At 35.3% G+C, this 20,246-nt stretch overlaps 1 protein-coding gene across 2 annotated transcripts in view; it reads right to left on the bottom strand.

Annotated features, from left to right (window-relative positions):
* LOC149851462 (protein MICRORCHIDIA 7-like) overlaps positions 1–20,246 on the bottom strand; it is an 88,814-nt gene that overhangs the window by 8,448 nt on the left and 60,120 nt on the right. The gene's annotated exons all lie outside the window — the stretch shown is intronic.

The following is a 20,246-nucleotide window of genomic DNA, read 5'->3' as shown; positions in this document are numbered from 1 at the left end:
TGGAAATCGTGACAGCCGCAGCTCCTCCTTTCTCTTTCATCTCTCTTTTCACGTGTGACAGATCCTAGTGAAATCTGACATGATATCAGAGCAGAGATCCATCTAGGGCTTCGAAGTTGCTTCCAGAAAGTCTGACCTGAGAGATCGACCTGCATCCAATCAAAAGGTTTTCTTCTTCCACACTTTTCTTCCATCTTCTTCTTCTTTCTTTCATTTACTCCTTCTCTACTATTCTTCGTGCCTGAATATTCAGATTTCACGTGAATCTGCGTTAGACCTGAAAGGCTCCAGTTCTTCTTTCTATTCTCGTCTCACGGTTTGTATTGAATATTCAGATCTGATCGTGTATATGCATCAGATCTGAAATATTCAATCCTTGCGTCAGATCCCAAATTTTCTTGATTGTGCATATTCTCCGTCTCGCAGTTCCTCATTCTGTCAGATCTGATCATGAATATTCTTGGTCTCGCAATTCCTATTTCTACCAAACCTTGTCTGAAACAATCGGATCTAATCATCCATAAGTATTAGATCTGGAATACCATATTTCTTGATTGTTGAATCATGCAAATCGTTATGCCTACAAATCGTTGTGCCTGCAAATCGGTGTGCCTGCAAATCGGTGTGCATGAAATACACTTGTTGTCAAATTCCATATTCACTAAACCCTTTGTTCTTGAACCAGCATAGTTTCCATCTACGATTTATTAAAGTCTGTTCACCGTGAGTTGTTCTGCTCCCTTTCCTGCATTTATCACAGCAAAAAAAAGGACAAAGGCAAGAATGAACGACCGACAAGTTTCTCAAGCAGTGGACGGTGCTTCTCGTGAATACCTTGTTAACTTTTAAGCTATGGACTTCTCCCATTCTTCCCAATCTGGTCTCTCTTCGAGTTTTCTCAATCAGCTTGTTTATGAAAAATTGACCACCTCAAACTTCTTGATTTAGAAAAGACAGATCATTCCTTTTATAAGGAGTCAAGGTCTCTTAGGTCATCTGGATGAAACCGCTTCAGCTCCACTGGAATTTGTTGCGCGAGAAGAGAAGGATGATAAAGGGGCAATCTCAATTGTGTATGTCAAAAATGCAGAATATCTCAACTAAGAAAAGAAAGATCAGTCAGTGGTCGCGTACATTACCTCTACACTCTCTCAAGAGGTACTTATTGCAATTCCTGACAATTGCACAACTATACAACTTTGGGAGAGACTGGTTCAGACATATTCACAAGTTTCTCAGGCAAGAATGGTTTTTCTCAAGAGAGAATTTCAGCTACTGAGAAAAGACTCCATGACTATCATGGAGTATCTAAACAAGATGAAGACTATCACAGATCAACTTGCGGTTATAGGATGTGCAGTGAGCGATAGTGATATGGTGCAACAAACCTTGAGTGGATTGGGATAAGAATATAACATGAGATCAACTTGCGGTTATAGGATGTGCAGTGAGCGATAGTGATATGGTGCAACAAACCTTGAGTGGATTGGGATCAGAATATAACATGATTGTTACTTCATTACTGTGTTTGCCTGCTCTTCCCACCTTTGATGAGCTTCGAGCTAAATTAATTCAGTATGAAATTACTCTGAAAGTCTTTTCTGAAGATAATCACACTCATACGAATACCCAAGAGGTCTTTGCCACATGAATGACTTATGGTTGAGGACGAGGAGGACAAGGGCAAAATGGACACGGGGGATGTGGATTACTTCCCACTCCCACCGTTACTCAGGGATCAAGACCCATTCTCACATGCTTCTTTTACAACAAAAGGGGGCATATCAAGGCGAATTGTTGGGATAATCCTGAAAATAAAGGAAAGTCCCATCAAGCAACATCCAAAAGGAAGTCCAGCAACACCAAAGATAGTGGAGAGATTAAAGAGTTGTTAATATCTGCCTTGTCGAGATTGAATCTAAAGCAGAATGAACAAGGAACTTGGTTCATTGACTCTGGGACAGCAACTCACATGATCGGTGATGCAGGTAAACTTTTCAAACCTATTCTCTATTTTGGAAAAAGTAAGATTGTCACTGGAGATGGATCTTACCACCATGTTACTCACATTGGAAAGTCCATCATCCCCATGTCACATTTTACTCTTGAACTCTCCAATGTCCTTCATGCTCCCAATATCAAGAAAAATATTGTTTTTGTTTCTAAACTTGTTGATGATAATCATGCTTCAGTCGAATTTACTGTTAGAAAGTGACTTTGAATATTTTAGGTTCGATAATGAACCCATACACATTAAGTGCGAATATACCCACTTAAGGGAACAACACAAGCACATTAAGTGCTAATACATAAACCCATAAAAGGGATAAATATGACTTAAAGTCATAAGTTGAATATTATTGAAGAAATAGGAAGAAGAGGGTAAAACCCCTATACAATGGAGCATAAGCTCCTCCAAGGAGTGAGTAAATTACAAGGGGGAGACCCCTATTTATAACACAAAAGAGGAGCCACCTAGGGGGCTCCCAAAGGAGTCGTTGGGAGCCCTTTGTGACCGTTGGGGGCTCCCCAACGACTCTTTGGGGAGCCTCCCTAGGTGGCGCAAACCACAAAAAAAAGAAAAATAAAAAAGGAAAATTAAAAGTAAAATTACAAACATATTCCAAATGGAATATGCGTAAAACTGTGAAATGTCTAAACTACCCCTATGCCTATAAATAGCGAAATATATATTTTATATATATATAATTAGGATAATACATATGCATATATACCATATATGAATATGTATATACCATATATGAATATGTATTATCCTTTATATATATAAAATATATATAATATTACAAATGTTGAATGATACATTTTAACACCCCCCCTCAAGCTTTGCGTGGGGGAACGAAAAGATTGAAGAAAGCAAGAGGAAGAATCTCAAGGCTTCAAGAGCCTTCAGTACGAATGCCATTGCAAATGTCTTCCTCCAACGTCTTTAACGATGAGCACCTTCCATGATCTATCCAAGGTACTTCTTTTCCTCTTATCTTCAAGATCCTGAGGAACAACAATAAAGAACAAGTAAAAAATATCTTTGCACTGTACTAAAAAAGGAACATTCCTAACAAGGTGCAAAATTTATGCATAATAGGATCATTACTTTAGCATGAAAAGAAAATTTAGAAAACCAAAGTTTCAAAAATCAAATATCATGTTAAAGAGTGAGCGGAAACGAATTGCAAGAATACATAATGCATTTATAAGGTCCATCATTGGACAATCACAACCCCATAATGAGAAATAACAAAATGGTCCACTAAGGGACACCACAATAAGCCTACGAAGAGGCATAAGCTACATATGCTTTATTGAATGAGGGCCTTAAAAGGCCATAATAAGCATATGCATATACTATCATGAAATGAATTAACACTTAAAGAAAATTATTAATGAACATGCTCCAAACATACTTTAGTCAAAATGAACACGGATGCAAATGTTTCAAAAGCATGATGAATATGAACTTCAAGGGGCTTTATAATTTTAACACGCATAGATCAACAATAGAGTTTTTCACATCTTTAGGGCGAAGATCTATGTCAAACAAATGTCATATATAAGAAGCATGATTTGACTAAATATGTTAAAGCATCCACCCAAGATTCAAAAAAGAATATCATTTGAGACAAAAGACTTATTTTGCATATCAAATACAAAAGTCGTCGAAGAACATATCATAAATATGATCAAATGCTAAAATATCATTTTTAAAAACATATCATAAATATGATTCACTTGTATCAAAAAACACAATAAATTTTGTAATTTTCAAAAATAGTTTATCCACTACAAGCAACTACCTCATTAGTCCTCCAAAACCCGTAAATCAAGTATATAAGCTACTAGATCAAGAATATAAATATAATGTCATTAAAGGCCAAATGACACACACTAAGGTGTGTAAAAAATACCTTTTGTCTACATATAATAATACTTGAAATGAGTGCATTAACGATAAGAACAAGAGAATACACACCAACATGGACAAAAAACATCTCTTGTCTACGTAAAAATACACTCAAGATCAAGTATGTTCAGCTACTAGAACAAGAGTATTAAGCCAACTATGGGCTAAAAACACAATACATCTCTTGTCTACATAAAATGACACTTGAATTGAGTGAAAGAAGCCAACCATGGGCATATAACTCAGCGACTAGAACAAGGACACAAATGCCAACATGGACTAAAGATCACACACCATGGTGTGAATAAACGTGCCTTGTCTACATATGATAACACTCAAGACAAGTGTGTTTAGCTACTAGAATAAGAGAAACAAAGCCAACAAAGGGCTATCAACACACAAAGGTGTAATAAAATCCTTGTCTACATATGATGACACTTAGATAAGGGTTATAAAAGGAGAAGACTATTGAGACAATAAAACTTGTAATGACAAACATATAAATAAAACCTTGAATCAAAAGAACGATATCCTTCAAAAAGAATATCCATAACAACAATATTTTGAAATAAATGTGTGAATATACACACACTAAGAACACTTGTGCACAAAAGCACAAAACACAAATGTGCAAATGCACTCATAAGATCCATAAACAATAAAAGGTTGGGCAATAATCCCAAAAACCTTGATTTTAATATACCTTAAGACATTTTAAGGTTTCAAACATCATATATTCATCACATTTATATATAAATAAGAGCATCCATAAGATCAATGACCAACATTAAACTAGTGACACACTCATATACCAAATCATTCTAGAGTCCCAAGGTGCCCATAACTCACCTCAACCACCATCTATAATATGGCAAGTGGACAATCTAAAATGACATAACAAAGAGTGACACACTCATAATTAAAGATCATATACCAAATCATTCTAGAGTCCCAAGGTGGCCATAACTCACCTCAACCACCATCTATAATATGGCAAGTGGACAATCTAGAATGTCATAACACAAGGTGCCCATAACTCACCTTAACAACCATCTCTAATATAACAATAAGCCATAAAAAAAGAATTTGATGCATCATATAACATGTGATGGATAGAAGATAAAATGCCATAAAAAGACAATGAATTCTTAGGGAAAACATTTTCCAAATATGTGATTTTTACAAAGAGGGCCGATTCAAAGGTCGAACATAATTAATCACAACAATATGCCATATAACAATAATGATGCATATATACGAAATTATGTTCAATCATGATCATTATACAAAAAAAAAACTTTAATAAACACAACATGAAATATTTAAGCTATGTCATGTGTGAGAAAGGATTTGGAATAATCCAAGAACAAATCAAGCCTTTATAATTTGCAATTATATGTATACCAAGATGCAAAGTGGCAATAATCTTAAACGTGCAAATTTAGGACATGTACTAAGATATTACAAAAGCATTTTAAAAGAAACAATCTTACAAGTCCATTAAGGGATAAAAACAAACACAAGCCCTAAAGAAGGCAATAAGAACATCTCTTTATTGAAAAGAGAGTACTATGAGAAAATGTCTATGAATAGACAATACGCATACAAGCATAAATATTTTATAAAAGAAGTGTACAAAGACACTCTCACAATACTTAAACAAAATACGAAAAAAAAACGTAATAATATCAAACATGCAATAATGCATACATTTCATAAAAGATGCAAATGCTTGAGACTCTCATACTTTAATGCAATTTAAGACAAAGAAGACCATATTATGGCCAATGTAGGCATCCTTAGAGACACAATCAAGAGGTTTTTGAAACCTTATGTGAAAAATACAAACAAATATGTTTGCATTATTAGAAGAAAATCAAAAAATAAATGAAATCTTTTATACCAAAGGATGCAATAGATACACTATGCATTCTATATAGTGTGGGAAATTCTTTTAAAAGATCTTTTACAATGGTTCGAACAACCTATTTATCACAAACAAATTTTCAAAAATCCTTTAAATAAACCAAAAACATTGAAACATCTTTAGGAGTTCTCATGAATAGTTATCATTAACAAGAACTACTTATGATTCATAACAAAGATAAAGATGTGAGAGATTCTTATATAAGAATTATATCAAGATTTAAAAAAAAAACATGCACTAAAATCCATAAACAAGAGATGGACTCAAAACAAATTAGACTTTATATGAGAGAAAAGAGTTTTAAACAATGATCATTAATCAAGACATCATATATAATTTTTAAAAGGTAATTTACAGGTCAATCATGAAATACTTATGTAAACATCATAAATCCCATATAATTGAAGACAATTTTAACAACATAAATTACTATTATATATGATGAGGAATCGATAGCCAAGAATTATATATTTGAACATTAAACAAGTTCACCAAATTTAAAAATAGATATTTTAAAATATACAAACACACGAAATGTGAAAGGAAATGATTCAACTATCAAAAAACACTAAATGTGCAAGAAAAATAGTTTCATAATGCATAATATGTTAAGAAAAGAGATACATACCGAAAACTTCAAAAAAACGAGAAGGAACAATGAATACTTCACCATTTCTTGAGCACCACGCTTTCCGTTGCGCCAAGAGACAACCCCATCGTAACCGTGCTCTGATACCATGTTAGAAAGTGACTGAATATTTTAGGTTCGATAATGAACCCATACACATGCACATTAAGTGCGAATATACCCACTTAAGGGAACAACACAAGCACATCAAGTGCTAATACATAAACCCATAAAAGAGATAAATATGACTTAAAGTCATAAGTTGAATATTATTGAAGAAATAGGAAGAAGAGGGTAAAAACCCTATACAATGGAGCATAAGCTCCTCCAAGGAGTGAGTAAATTACAAGGGGGAGACCCCTATTTATAACACAAGAGAGGAGCCACCTAGGGGGCTCCCAAAGGAGTCGTTGGGAGCCCCCAACGGTCACATTTGTGACCGTTGGGGGCTCCCCAACAACTCTTTGGGGAGCCTCCCTAGGTGGCGCAAACCACAAAAAAGAGAAAAATAAAAAAGGAAAATTAAAAGTAAAATTATAAACATATTCCAAATGGAATATGCGTAAAACTGTGAAATGTCTAAACTACCCCTATGCCTATAAATAGTGAAATATATATTTTATATATATAATTAGGATAATACATATGCATATATACCATATATGAATATGTATTATCCTTTATATATATAATATATATAATATTACAAATGTTGAATAATACATTTTAACATTTACTCCCTTCCCTATGCAGGTCAAGGACCTTCGCACAAGAGAAACATTCACTGAAGGAAAGAGACAAGGCAATATGTATGTCTTTCAAGAAGATCCATGTCATTCGGCCTGTCCTACTCACCCGAATTTGAAGTCTTCATTAGAGTTATGTCTTTCTAAAAATGTTCTTAGTATTTTTTAATGTAATAAGCCATCTCTATGGCACAGTCGTTTAGGACATTGTGGGAGTCATTTTATTGAGAAACTTGTTTCTAATAATCTCATTCCAAAAGAAAATCTCAATGTAGAAGAGAGAAGTCAAAAGTGTTTCAGTTGTCTTTTATGCAAGAGTCATGTATTACCTTTTTGTTCCATTAATAAGAGAGCTTAAAAGCCTTTTGCGATAATATGTTCTGATGTATGGGGGCCTGATCCAGTCATCTCTGGATCTGGAAGCAAGTACTAACTAATTTTTGTTAACAGTTACTCTCGATACACCTGGATATACTTCATGAAAAATAAGTCTGAAGCTTTCCTTTTGTTTCAGAACTTCCTGTCCTTAGTAAAAAATCAATTCTCCGAGTTCATTCAATTTTTCCAATATGATGGAGGAGGGGAGTTCACATCCAGTGACTTCATTTCTTTTCTTCAAAATAATGGGATAGGAAGAAGAGTGTCATGCCACACACGCCACAACAGAATGGGATTGATGAGCACAAACATAGGCATATTGTTGAAAGTGCGATGAGTATGATTCATGACAGTCATCTTCCCATTAATCTGTGGACAGAAGCCTTTCATTATGCTATACATGTGATAAATAGACTGCCATGGTTGTTTTAGAAAACAAGTTTTCTTATCATTGCCTTTTTGGAATTCATCCTGATTATCATGACTTGCGTGTTTTTGGATGTGTTTGTTATGTGCATATTGATCAGTCCTTGAGAAACAAGTTTCAGGATAAGGCTCAGAAGTGTAGATTTGTGGGATATGCGGATGACTACAAAGGATACAGATGTTATGATCCCATTAGCAGACACATCAAAATCTTGAAAAATTTTGTTTTTGACAAGCTAAACTTCGATCATAAAATTGGCACAAGTGACATGTCCTCTACCTCAGTCGAAGTTTATTACCTTTGGCTAAATTCAGAGCTCTTGGATAGTTCGAATGAAGAATGTCATTCGGACTGTGTGCAACACGAAGAAGAGAGTCCCAAGATCGTTGGTACATCGGAATCGCATAACTGTGAAGCAACACCACCATTGGAATCGAGAAGGTATAAGGGAATTTCCTACACCAGACAGAGAACGACTGCTTCAGGACTCCTAAATCAAGCTCAAGAGGCTGCACCTACCTCCTCACACACCCTTGACGTCAAGAGATCCAGTCGCATGCGGCATCCTATTGATAGGTGGGTCAGCTACAACAATTCATGGATTTTCAACTCTTTTTTACTGCTCTCAACAAGGAAGATGAACCTATTATGTACTACCAGGCAGCCACATATAAGAAATGGGTAGAAGCCATGAATGATGAGATGCAAGCCTTGCATGAATGTGAAACCTGGGAAATTGTTCCCAGACTGCCTGACAGAAATGTGGTAGGACGCAAATAGGTCTACAAAATAAAATATAAACCAGATGGGACTATTGAACGATACAAGGCAAGACTCGTGGCAAAGGGTTTCATACAAGAAGCAGGACAAGACTATGATGAGACTTTTAGTCCAATGGTGAGAATGAGAACGATTCGAATCATTCTTTCCTTAGTTGTTGAGCATGGATGGACACTTAATCAACTTGATGTTAAGAATGCATTTTTGCATGGAGATTTGAATGAGGAAGTTTACATGGAACAACCACCTGGATACTATGAGGAAGATTGTAAGACAAATGCATGCAGACTAAAAAGGGCTATCTATGGCCTAAAACAGGCATCTCGCTCTTGGTTTGATAGCTTCTCTCTTGAGATTCAGAAGCATGGCTTTGCTCACTCCCTATTAGATCACTCATTGTTCATCTTTAGAGGGCAAAATGTGATCACCTTATTGCTAATTTATGTTGATGATATTGTCATCACAAGAAACTCTGAGGATCATATCAAAGAAGTAAAGGAACTACTGAGTCAGAGATTCAAAATGAAATACCTTGGTGCCCTGCGTTATTTTCTTAGAGTTGAAGTTGATAGCCAAGCTGATAGGTTGACTCTCACCCAACACAAGTATACGATGGACGTTCTAACCAAAGTAGGTATGAAGGATTGTAAACCTGTAGGGACTCCAAGTATTCTTCACCAAAAACTGAGTGCTCATGATGGAGACTTGTGTGAGGATCCCACCAGGTACCGCAACCTAATAGGGATGTTACAGTGTCTCACATTCACTCGACCTGATATTGTTTATTCAGTCAATCAGGTGTCCCAGTTCATGCATGAATCGTGTACTGAGCATATGGAGGCTGTTAAAAAGATACTCAGATATCTAAAAGGAACAGTTGGGGATGGATTGATATATTCTCCAAAACCATATGGCAAGGACATGCGCGAGATTACTGTATATTGTGATGCAGACTGGGCAGGGAATCCAGATGAACGAAGGTCTACATCAGGATATTGCATCTTCATTGGAAGAAACTTAGTATCCTGGAGCAGTAGAAAACAAAAGGTCATTGCTAGATCAAGTACTGAGGCTGAGTACAGATCCATGGTTGTCGCTACTGCTGAAGTCACATGGGTCAGGCATTTGCTAACTGAAGTGGGAGAAGGGATATCTCGATCTATCTTGCTCTGCGACAATCAAAGTGCTCTCAACATGTCATTCAATCTGGTTAATCACAGTCGTGCCAAGCACATTGAGATAGATCAACATTTTGTGAGACAAAATGTTGAAGAAAAGGAAATCGAGCCCGAATTTGTTAACACTGAAAGACAAGTTACAAACATATTCACAAAAGGCTTGACCAAGGATCGTTTTTGGACACTTAAAGGCAAGTTGTTCATGGTTCAAAACCATGATCAACTTAAGGGGGGGGGGGGGTGAAAAAGTCTATTTGTCTATGTATTCTTTACTTGTATTTGCTATTTTGTATTATGGGTCTGGATAATATATTAGACCCGACCCATATTGTAAACAAAGGATATATATACATGTTTTAGGTCACGATTTCAGGATTGGAAATCGTGACAACCGCAACTCTTCCTTTCTCTTTCATCTCTCTTTTCACGTGTGACAGATCCTAGTGAAATCTGACAACAGAGACTTCCTCTAAAAAGGAATGCATTATTTTTCTGATGCCATTAATTGCATCACCATCAACACTTCCATCCGTTATTCAGTGTCAAATAAGAGTCTCAAATATTAGAAACATTTTTAAATGAAAATTTACCTTATTCTCTACCTACACATTTTTTATCAAGCATTACTATTGCCACTTCTAGAACATGAAATTATTTTCGTTATGGCATTCTTGTTAAAATATGTATATATACATATACTTATATATATATAAGTATATATATACATATATACTTCTGTTTCTTCATTGTATATCCAAAAAGCCGATAGGAGTATTTTGGTAATTTTTATGTACCATTTTATTTTTAGGTTTTTCTTTTCTTTATTTTTTTCTTTTCTTTTTTATTTTAGTATGTAATAGGACCACATGGGGCCCCACCCATCTAGTCGTTGTTAAAATATATGTAATTCATATATATATATATTTATATATATATATAATATCCGATAGGGGTATTTCTGTCATTTCACAAGTACCCGATAGGGGTACTTGTTTTTCTTAGTTTATTTTTCTCTTTATTTTTTGTAAAATGTATTTTTTATTTTTTGTTTTTTGCTCACTCAAAAGGGGCCCCACCATGTAGTCGATGGGGCCTCCAACGGTCACATTAGTGACCGTTGGGGGCTCCCAACGACTACATGGGGAGCCCCCTAGGTGGCTCTCCTTTTAAGGCCTCTTGGCCCTCTCCCTCTCCTTCTCTTGTGTATAAATAGGGGTGCTCCCCTCTTGTATTTCTCACTCTTGAGAGCTCTCTCTCTTTCAATAAGAGGCATTTATATTTTTATGTTGTGTTGTCTCTTGTGGGTTGGGTATTAGCCCCTCTTTGTTTGTTCATTAGTAAATGTTGTAAGTGCTTAGTGCACTCTTTGCTTTTCCGCATATTTCATTACATGGTATCAGAGCCTTGGGTATGCTCTTCTTTTTAATATAGCTAGTGGTGTAGCTATATTTGTTTTCTTTGTTTCTCTCTCCTTGATATTCTCTTGTAAGTGGTTGTTATGGAAGGAGAACAAAAGATTGATCTCTCCTTCAAGCTCAATGGTTCCAACTACATGATGTGGGCCGCCGCCATGGAAAACAACCTCAAAGGGAAAAAGCTTTGGGGATACGTTATGGGCACCATTCCGGAACCACAACTCCAACTAACTAAGATGGAAGGCGATCAAGAAAAAGCTCTTGAAGGAGATGCCCGCATAAAGGCCATTGAAGATCACCAATCTAAAATAGAAGATTGGGAGAGTAAGCATGCCAAGATTCTTGCTTGGTTCATGAATAATGTGGAGCTCAAGATTTGCGCCAACATTGCCAAATTTAGGATGGCAAATGAAGCATGGTTCTTCATGAAAGGTATGTTTACACAAAAAGACCTTGCTCGTCAATTCTTTCTTCAAGAAAAAATCCGGACTATCAAGCAAGGAGAAATGAGTGTTAGGGATTACTTTAGCACTCTTGGCCCTCTATGGGATGAGCTATCCTTACTAGAACCAAAATGGGTTTCTAGTATAGATGTGGAATTAAGGAGAGAACAAATGGAAAAAGAACACTTTTTCCAATTTTTACATGGGCTTAGGCCCGAATATGAACAAGTGAGATCCTCCCTCCTACATAGATCAAAGCCTCTTCCCTTGGAAGATGCCATAGCCGAAATATGCCAAGAAGAAACCCGTCTTGGCATGATTAAAGGAGGAAATGATGTCTTGGCCGTATCCAAACCCGGCAACCATATGAAAACCTATAAACCTCCACATTTTGGAAGACAAAATAACTATAATGGCAACTACAGAAAAGCCATTTGCCATCATTGTCAAGAACCGGGTCATATAAGACCTAATTACCCTAAGTTGAATGAAGCACCAAAAAATAAAGTTGCTTCCGTTGAAGAAGCTACTCAAAAGAAAGAGGAAGCAATCAAAGGAACGGACTCTTTTTCTCTTGCTCAACTATCGGAGGCACTACAAACTCTACTCAAGATTCCATCAACTTCGGGTGCCGCCGTAGCTTCCTCCTCTCCTCCAGGTATGTCGTCTTGGATCCTTGACTCTGGAGCTTCCTTTCATATGACCCCCCTTGAAAATGAGCTTTCCGATTTATGTAATAGCTTTAAAAACTCCTATGTTTCAACTGCCGATGGTACATCTTTACAAGTTAAAAGTCTTGGAACCTTAAACTTTTCAAAAGACTTCTTTGTGCCAAACGTGAGAGTTGTACCTCAACTTAATTTAAATCTCCTCTCTGCTGCTCAAATATGCGATCATGGATGTAAAATCTCCTTCTCAACTAAGGATTGCTCTATACAGGATCTCCGGTCCGGGAAGCTGATTGGGCAAGGCCATAGAAGGGGAGATCTCTATTACATGAGCAACTTGAAACTCCCCATTAACTCTTTTTGTAACCATGTCCAAGATAAAAATATTGATATTTGACATCAAAGACTTGGACATCCAAGTTTCTCAAAAATGTACTCATTTCCATTTGGAAAGAAATTTTGTAATGAGAAACATTTTGTGTGCAAGAATTGTATTTTTGGCAAAATGAAATCTACTCCTTTTCCAAACCGGACTTTTGTTTCCAAAAGACCTTTTGAGTTAGTCCATTCGGACGTTTGGGGTCCTTCCCCTGTCATGTCTAAAGGAGGGTACTCCTATTATGTCACTTTCATCGATGACTATACTAGGTATGTATGGATCTACTTTCTCAATTTAAAATCCGAAGTCTTTGAGTTTTTTAAAAAATTTCATATGATAGTTAAAAATCAATTTTCAAGTAATATCTCTACTCTTAGATCCGATTCGGGTGGAGAATATTTATCAAATGAATTTCAAAACTATTTAGAAATAAATGGGATTTGTCATCAAAGATCGTGTCCTAGGACTCCTCAACAAAACGGCTTCCGAGAGAACGCATAGACATATCATGGAAACCACTAGGACACTCCTTATTTCCAAAGAAATTCCAAAGAATTTTTGGGCCGAAGCGGCCTTAACCTCAACTTATTTAATAAATAGAATGATATCTTCATCCTTACAAAATACATCTCCATACGAAAAACTATTTGAAAGAACACCTGACTTCAATAGATTAAGAGTTTTTGGATGTAAATGTTTTGTCCTTACTCATAAACGGGACAAATTATCTCCTAAAGCTATTGAATGCGTTTTCTTGGGTTATGGAGAAAATCAAAAGGGTTTTAGATGTTTTGATTTGAAAAATAACAAACTCTATGTATCCAAAGATGTAACATTTTTGGAAAATGAAAATGGTTTTGTGAAAACTAAAGATATTGATGAAAGTGAATATACTTTTTTATTTGATCTTCTATCTCAAGAAGATAAGACTCCTCAAGAAGAGGAAATCTCTAATGAGTCTTTGAATGACCTAGAGGAAATCCCTCTTGATAATGCTGTAGATGAGAATAATAGACCAATCCAAACATATGTTAGGCGTGGTCAACAAACTCAGATAAGTGCCTTAGAAAAATACTCTCAAGGATCCGACATTGAAGAAACATCTTTAAGGAGATCCAGTCGGATCTCCAATCCTCCAAATAGGTTTGTTTCCTATGAGTCCCTAACTCCTAGATATAGAGCATGTCTAATTGCATTACATTCATTTCATGAACCTTCACACTATAATGAGGCCAAAAATATTCCCCAATGGGTTGAAGCCATGAACTTAGAGCTTAGTGCCCTTGAAAAAGCAAAAACTTGGGAAATAACTTCGTTACCCACTGGAAAGAAATCAATAGGATGTAGATGGGTCTTCAAAATTAAAACCAAGAGTGATGGTTCATTAGAACGCTATAAAGCACGATTAGTAGCTAAAGGATATGCTCAGGAATATGGTATAGATTATGAAGAAACCTTCGCACCTGTTGCTAGAATGACTAGTGTTAGGACTCTTATTGCTATTGCGTCTGTAAAGAAATGGCCTATCTATCAACTTGATGTTAAGAATGCATTCCTAAATGGCGAATTAAATGAAGAAGTTTACATGGATCCCCCACCTGGAGTATGTATTGGTAAAAATAAAATTCTTAAACTTAAAAAGGCATTATATGGTTTAAAACAAGCTCCAAAGGCTTGGCATGATAGATTTAGTAATGTAATGACAAGTTTAAATTTTCGTTCATGTTATACTGACACTGCTTTATTTGTGAAAAGTGCAGGGTCTTCTGTAGTTATTTTACTACTTTATGTTGATGATATGATCATCACAGAAAGTGATGAGCAAGGCATTAATGATATTAAAAAGGTTTTGAAAGAAAATTTTGATATGTCTGACCTTGGTTTCTTAAGATATTTTTTAGGAATTGAAGTGGCGTACTCTCCTCGAGGGTACATTCTCTCTCAGATGAAACTTGCTGCTGACATCTGTTCCAAATCGGGTATCTCCGATGACAAGAAGACAGAAACCCCAAAAGTCATCAATGCAAAATTAAGGTTGGAAGATGGAACACCTCTCGAGGATCTTACTCCCTACCGGCAACTTGTTGGGTCTCTAACCTACCTATCCATCACTCGGCCAGACATTGCTCATGCTGTCCACTCTGTCAGTCAGTTTCAACATGCACCTACAACCGTGCACATGAGTGCAGTCTTAAGGATTGTCAGATATATCAAAAATACCATAACTAAGGGAGTTTTTCTTTCTTCTGCCTCGTCACTTGATTTAATTGCTTATACTGATGCAGATTGGGGAGGAAATCCCAATGACCGTGTCTCAACTACCGGTTTTTGTGTTTTCTTAGGTGACTCTATGATTTCGTGGAGATGCAAGAAGCAACACAAAGTATCATTGTCCTCGACGGAAGCAGAATATCGTGCTATGGCCACTACAACCATGGAACTTGTGTGGCTAAGAAGCCTCCTCAGTGATATGGGCATTGTCATCTCTACTCCTTCGAAGATGTGTTGTGACAACAAAAGCGCAATCTATATTACAAGCAATCACACCTTCCATGAGCGTACTAAACATATTGAGATGGACTGCCATTACGTTCGGGATGAATTCCTAAGAGGAACTATAGCACTACCTTACGTCACATCTGAGTACCAGTTGGCGGACTTCTTCACTAAGGCTCTTGCGGCTCCTCGGTTTTTGTTTCTCCTTAACAAGCTTTCGGTTATATCCCCGTAAAGCTTGAGGGAGGGTGTTAAAATATATGTAATTCATATATATATATATATATTTATATATATATATAATACCCGATAGGGGTATTTCTGTCATTTCACAAGTACCCGATAGGGGTACTTGTTTTTCTTAGTTTATTTTTCTCTTTATTTTTTGTAAAATGTATTTTTTGTTTTTTGTTTTTTGCTCACTCAAAAGGGGCCCCACCATGTAGTCGATGGGGCCTCCAACGGTCACATTAGTGACCGTTGGGGGCTCCCAACGACTACATGGGGAGCCCCCTAGGTGGCTCTCCTTTTAAGGCCTCTTGGCCCTCTCCCTCTCCTTCTCTTGTGTATAAATAGGGGTGCTCCCCTCTTGTATTTCTCACTCTTGAGAGCTCTCTCTCTTTCAATAAGAGGCATTTATATTTTTATGTTGTGTTGTCTCTTGTGGGTTGGGTATTAGCCCCTCTTTGTTTGTTCATTAGTAAATGTTGTAAGTGCTTAGTGCACTCTTTGCTTTTCCGCATATTTCATTACAGTCGTTGGGGCCCCAATGATCATTAATGTGACCTTTGGGGCTCCCAAGTTCCCAACGACTAGAAGGGAGCCCCATGTGGTCCCTCTCTCACTTCTCTTTTCCTCTATAAATTAGAGGGCTCTCCCTCTTGTAAAGTATGGCTTTTGAAGGCCTCACTCAATAAAGATCCATATTTTTTAAGTGTTGCCTCTTTGAAGGCTTTTTGTGTTGCCCTTAGTAGACCATTTCGATATTCCCCATTGTGGGTTCTTGTTTGTCCAATATTGGACCGTGTGAATGCATTAAGCATTCTTATTATACATTTTCGCATACTTTCTATCATGGTATCAGAGCAAGGTTGTGATCGAGTTGTTCTTTGATGCATCGAAAAGCGTATTATTCAAGAAATTTTAAGAAAAATGGTGAAATATTCATTTTTCTCTCTTTTCTTTCTTAAAGTTATTCGGTATGCATTCTTTTTCCTTAAGTATCATGCATTATGAAGAAATATCTACTCCCTTGATCATTTATATGTATGTGTTTTCTTTATCGTTATGTTTTTATTTAAAAAAAATTAAATCAAAATGTATTTTTGCACATTTAGTGTTTGTGTTACTTGATTGAACCTTTGCTTTTTCGTATATACACTTTTTCGTATGTTTTTTGAAAATTTTAAATGATAATTTTTAAAACCGGTGAACTTGTTTTTCGAAAAACTAGATATATGATTGCTCAAAACTTGCTTTAATGGGTCAATAAAAATTTATGACCATTGGAGCTTTGAATTTATATTTTATGCCTAACTTTGTTTGTAAGCATACCTTTTATATGAATGGTAAGTCTTTAAAGAAAGTTATGATGAGATTAAATTTTTTGTGAGATGTGTAAAACTATTGATCACGTACTCTTCTACACTCTCATCATATTTGTTGTTTCGTATTGAAGGTATGTGCTTATCCACTAAAACGTCTTATATGTGGCTTTTTCGGAAAAAATCTTGACATATATCATCTATGAAAAAATCCTTATTAAGTTTAAATTCCCTTTAACAAGGCTTACTTAATGCGTCATTTCATATGAGCAATATTTGTTTGGAAAAGTTTTTTTTTTATGATGCATGTTGAATTAAGATTAATTCTTTATTAAAAGGAATGGTCTTGTATTACTATCATATGAAATATGGTTATTTTCTTTGCATCTTGATGCTCTCAAAGATTCTTCAATTTGATTGTTGCATAATTGTCTTCAAGAGTTTATTTCATTGTAAAATTCATGGATTTTATTAATGCTTGTTGCATAATTGTTGAATTATGAGTTGGTTCTAACCTTTAAAGTCATATGTTTTTTATAAACTTACAAGTTTTTGAATTTTTCCTCCTCCATAAATATTTGATTTTATAGATTTGTGCACTAGTGCAATTTTTTGTTGTTGTGAGAAGATTGTTTGTGAGTATCTTTTATAGATACATTTGTGGATTTCCTTTTTCTTACATGATATCTTTCAAAGATTCATTAATATTTGTGAACCTTTGTGGTTCTTTTGAAATTGGTTGTGAGCATCATTTGAAGTTCCAATTGTAGATTTCATGATTTTTCACATGAGATTTTCAAACTTCATAATCTTACCACCTTTATTAAGAATGCCTATATTGGCCTAAATTTGTTATTTGCTCATTCAAGACTATTGTCATTCGACATCTTGTATTGCATCTATTATCATTTGGTGTGCATATAATTGCACTTTATATCTATCATAATTAAGGCTTGATTTGACTCTTGGATTATTCTGAATTGGTTCTTACACATGACATTGCTTAATATTTCATGTTGTGTTTGTTGCATAATAAGACTTTTTGGTATAAATGACTTCATTTTTAAGAATTGATTATGTTAAGCATGATCCGTGTTTATGCAAAATTGTTGTCATAAGGCATATTGTTGTGCATATGATTGATTATCTACCATTATTGGGTCTTTGATTTGATTTTTTCAAATCGGCTCTCTTTATAAAATCACCTATTTGGAAAATGATTTTCATAAGTGTTTGTTGCCTTCTTATGACATTTATATTGTCCATCACAAACTTTATATAATGCATCAATTTTCTTGGCCTTGTTATTATTGAATTAGAGATGTCTGTTGAGGTGAGTTATGTGCACCTCGTGTTATGTCATTTTAGATTGTCAACTTGTAGTTTGACTCTAAATGACATGTTATGTGATAATCTGAGTACGAGTGTGTGGTATCACTTGTTTGTTCTTTGGTCAGTGACTTTGTTACGGATGCTCTTAATTATGTGTACCTGTGATGGATGTCTAACTTTTGAGAGCATAGTGTTTCTAGATATATTGAAAAATCAATATTTTTTAATTGTATCTCCATTACAAGCAGTCTTGCCTCAAGTGTCTTCTCTTTTTATACCTCTTATCTAAGTGTCATCATATGTAGACAAGAATTGTGTGTTCACACATTTGTGTGTGCTTTTAGCTCATTGTTGGTTGTTTGCTCTTGCTTTAGTAGCTGATACACATGTTTCAAAAATCATTATATGTAGACAAGAGATGTTTAGTCATACCTTTGTGTGTACTTTTAGCCCATTGTTGGCTTTGTACTCTTGTTCTAGTCGCTGAACATACTTGATTTTGAGTGTTATTATATGTATACAAGAGATGTTTATTCACACTTTCATGTGTGATTTTTAGCCCATGGTTGGCTTTTGTACTCTTGTTCTAGTTGCCAAACATACTTGATTTTGAGTGTCATTATATGTAGACAAGAGATGTTTATTCACACTTTCATGTGTGATTTTTAACCCATGGTTGGTTTTTGTACTCTTGTTCCAGTCGTTGATACACTCATTTCAAGTATCATTATATATACACAAGAGGTGTTTATCCACACTTTCATGTGTGCCTTTGGCCCTTTAGTGGCATTATATTTATTCTTGTTCTAGTTGCTTATACACTTGATTTATGGTTTTTAGAGGTCCAATGAGGTGATTGCTTGTAGTAGGGTGAACTATTGTTGAGATTTGCAAAATTTCATTTATCATATGTGATTTCTTTCTAAATTTTAATCTTTACTACTTGTTTTTTCCTTTACATAGAAAAATATTTGTCGATAAAACTTCATATCATTGATGATAATATATATATATATGCATATTTGGAAATCACTTGATTTTACCTTTTTGGCATTTGCCCTATAATGGATGTGTGTATTTTACACATTAAGGGCTTGTGGTGTTTGGCCTTATAGTGGGCTTCTGTATTTTTCAAATATTTCATCCTTCAATGTGTGAGGTTCTCTATTTAAAATAGCATTCATTCTTGACTCTTAGGTGGGTGTTTTGGTTTATTCAATCAAGTGTTATACTTGATTGGAGTGTGTTCTTGCAAGTTCATACATGACCTTTGTTGACATTGATTTTTTTTCATTCTAAGGAGCGTGAGAAATGATTAAAATCATCTTTTGTTGATAAAATTGATTGTCTCTTCGTTATTGATTTATGTATATTAAACATGTTTTCTTTCGTGTGCCCTTGTGCATATCTCTTTGTGAGAGATTAGTTCTTTAATGAACATTGTCTCTTTGAAGACATTTCTAATGCATGAAGCTTTTCAAAAAGCTCTCTTATTTTTCAATATAAAGCTAATATTTGTATGCCTTTGTGCATGTGTATTCGTGCCTTTATGCACTTGTGGGTGTTTTTCTTGTGCCTTTATGCATATATCTTTTCTTAAGAATATAGTGAGGTTATCAAAGTGTGTTTGAGTTTAATCTTCTTAATGATATTTTCACATAGCGCTCGATTGAAATACGTAGAATATCTTTTGCATCATTATCTTGATGATTCATATGTTCCTCTTGATAAATGTTATGGTTTCTTGATTCATCTTGTTTGAAATATTCTATTTGATTGAAATGCAAAGATATTTTTTACTTCGAGCTCTTTAATTTGTTCCACAGGATCTTGAAAATGAGAGGGAAGAAATACCTATGATACATCATGAAAGGTGATTGAGGATGATCATTAAAGACAGTTGAAGGCTGACATTTGCAAAATTCTTTCATGTGCTATAAAGATGATGACTTTCATTAAAGAATCTTGAGGACTTGGAATCCT

The sequence above is a fragment of the Nuphar pumila genome, chromosome 1 (genome assembly GCF_984573655.1).
Source record: "Nuphar pumila chromosome 1, dmNupPumi1.hap1.1, whole genome shotgun sequence".
NCBI lineage: Eukaryota > Viridiplantae > Streptophyta > Magnoliopsida > Nymphaeales > Nymphaeaceae > Nuphar > Nuphar pumila.
This window is presented reverse-complemented; position numbering and strand designations above follow the sequence as displayed.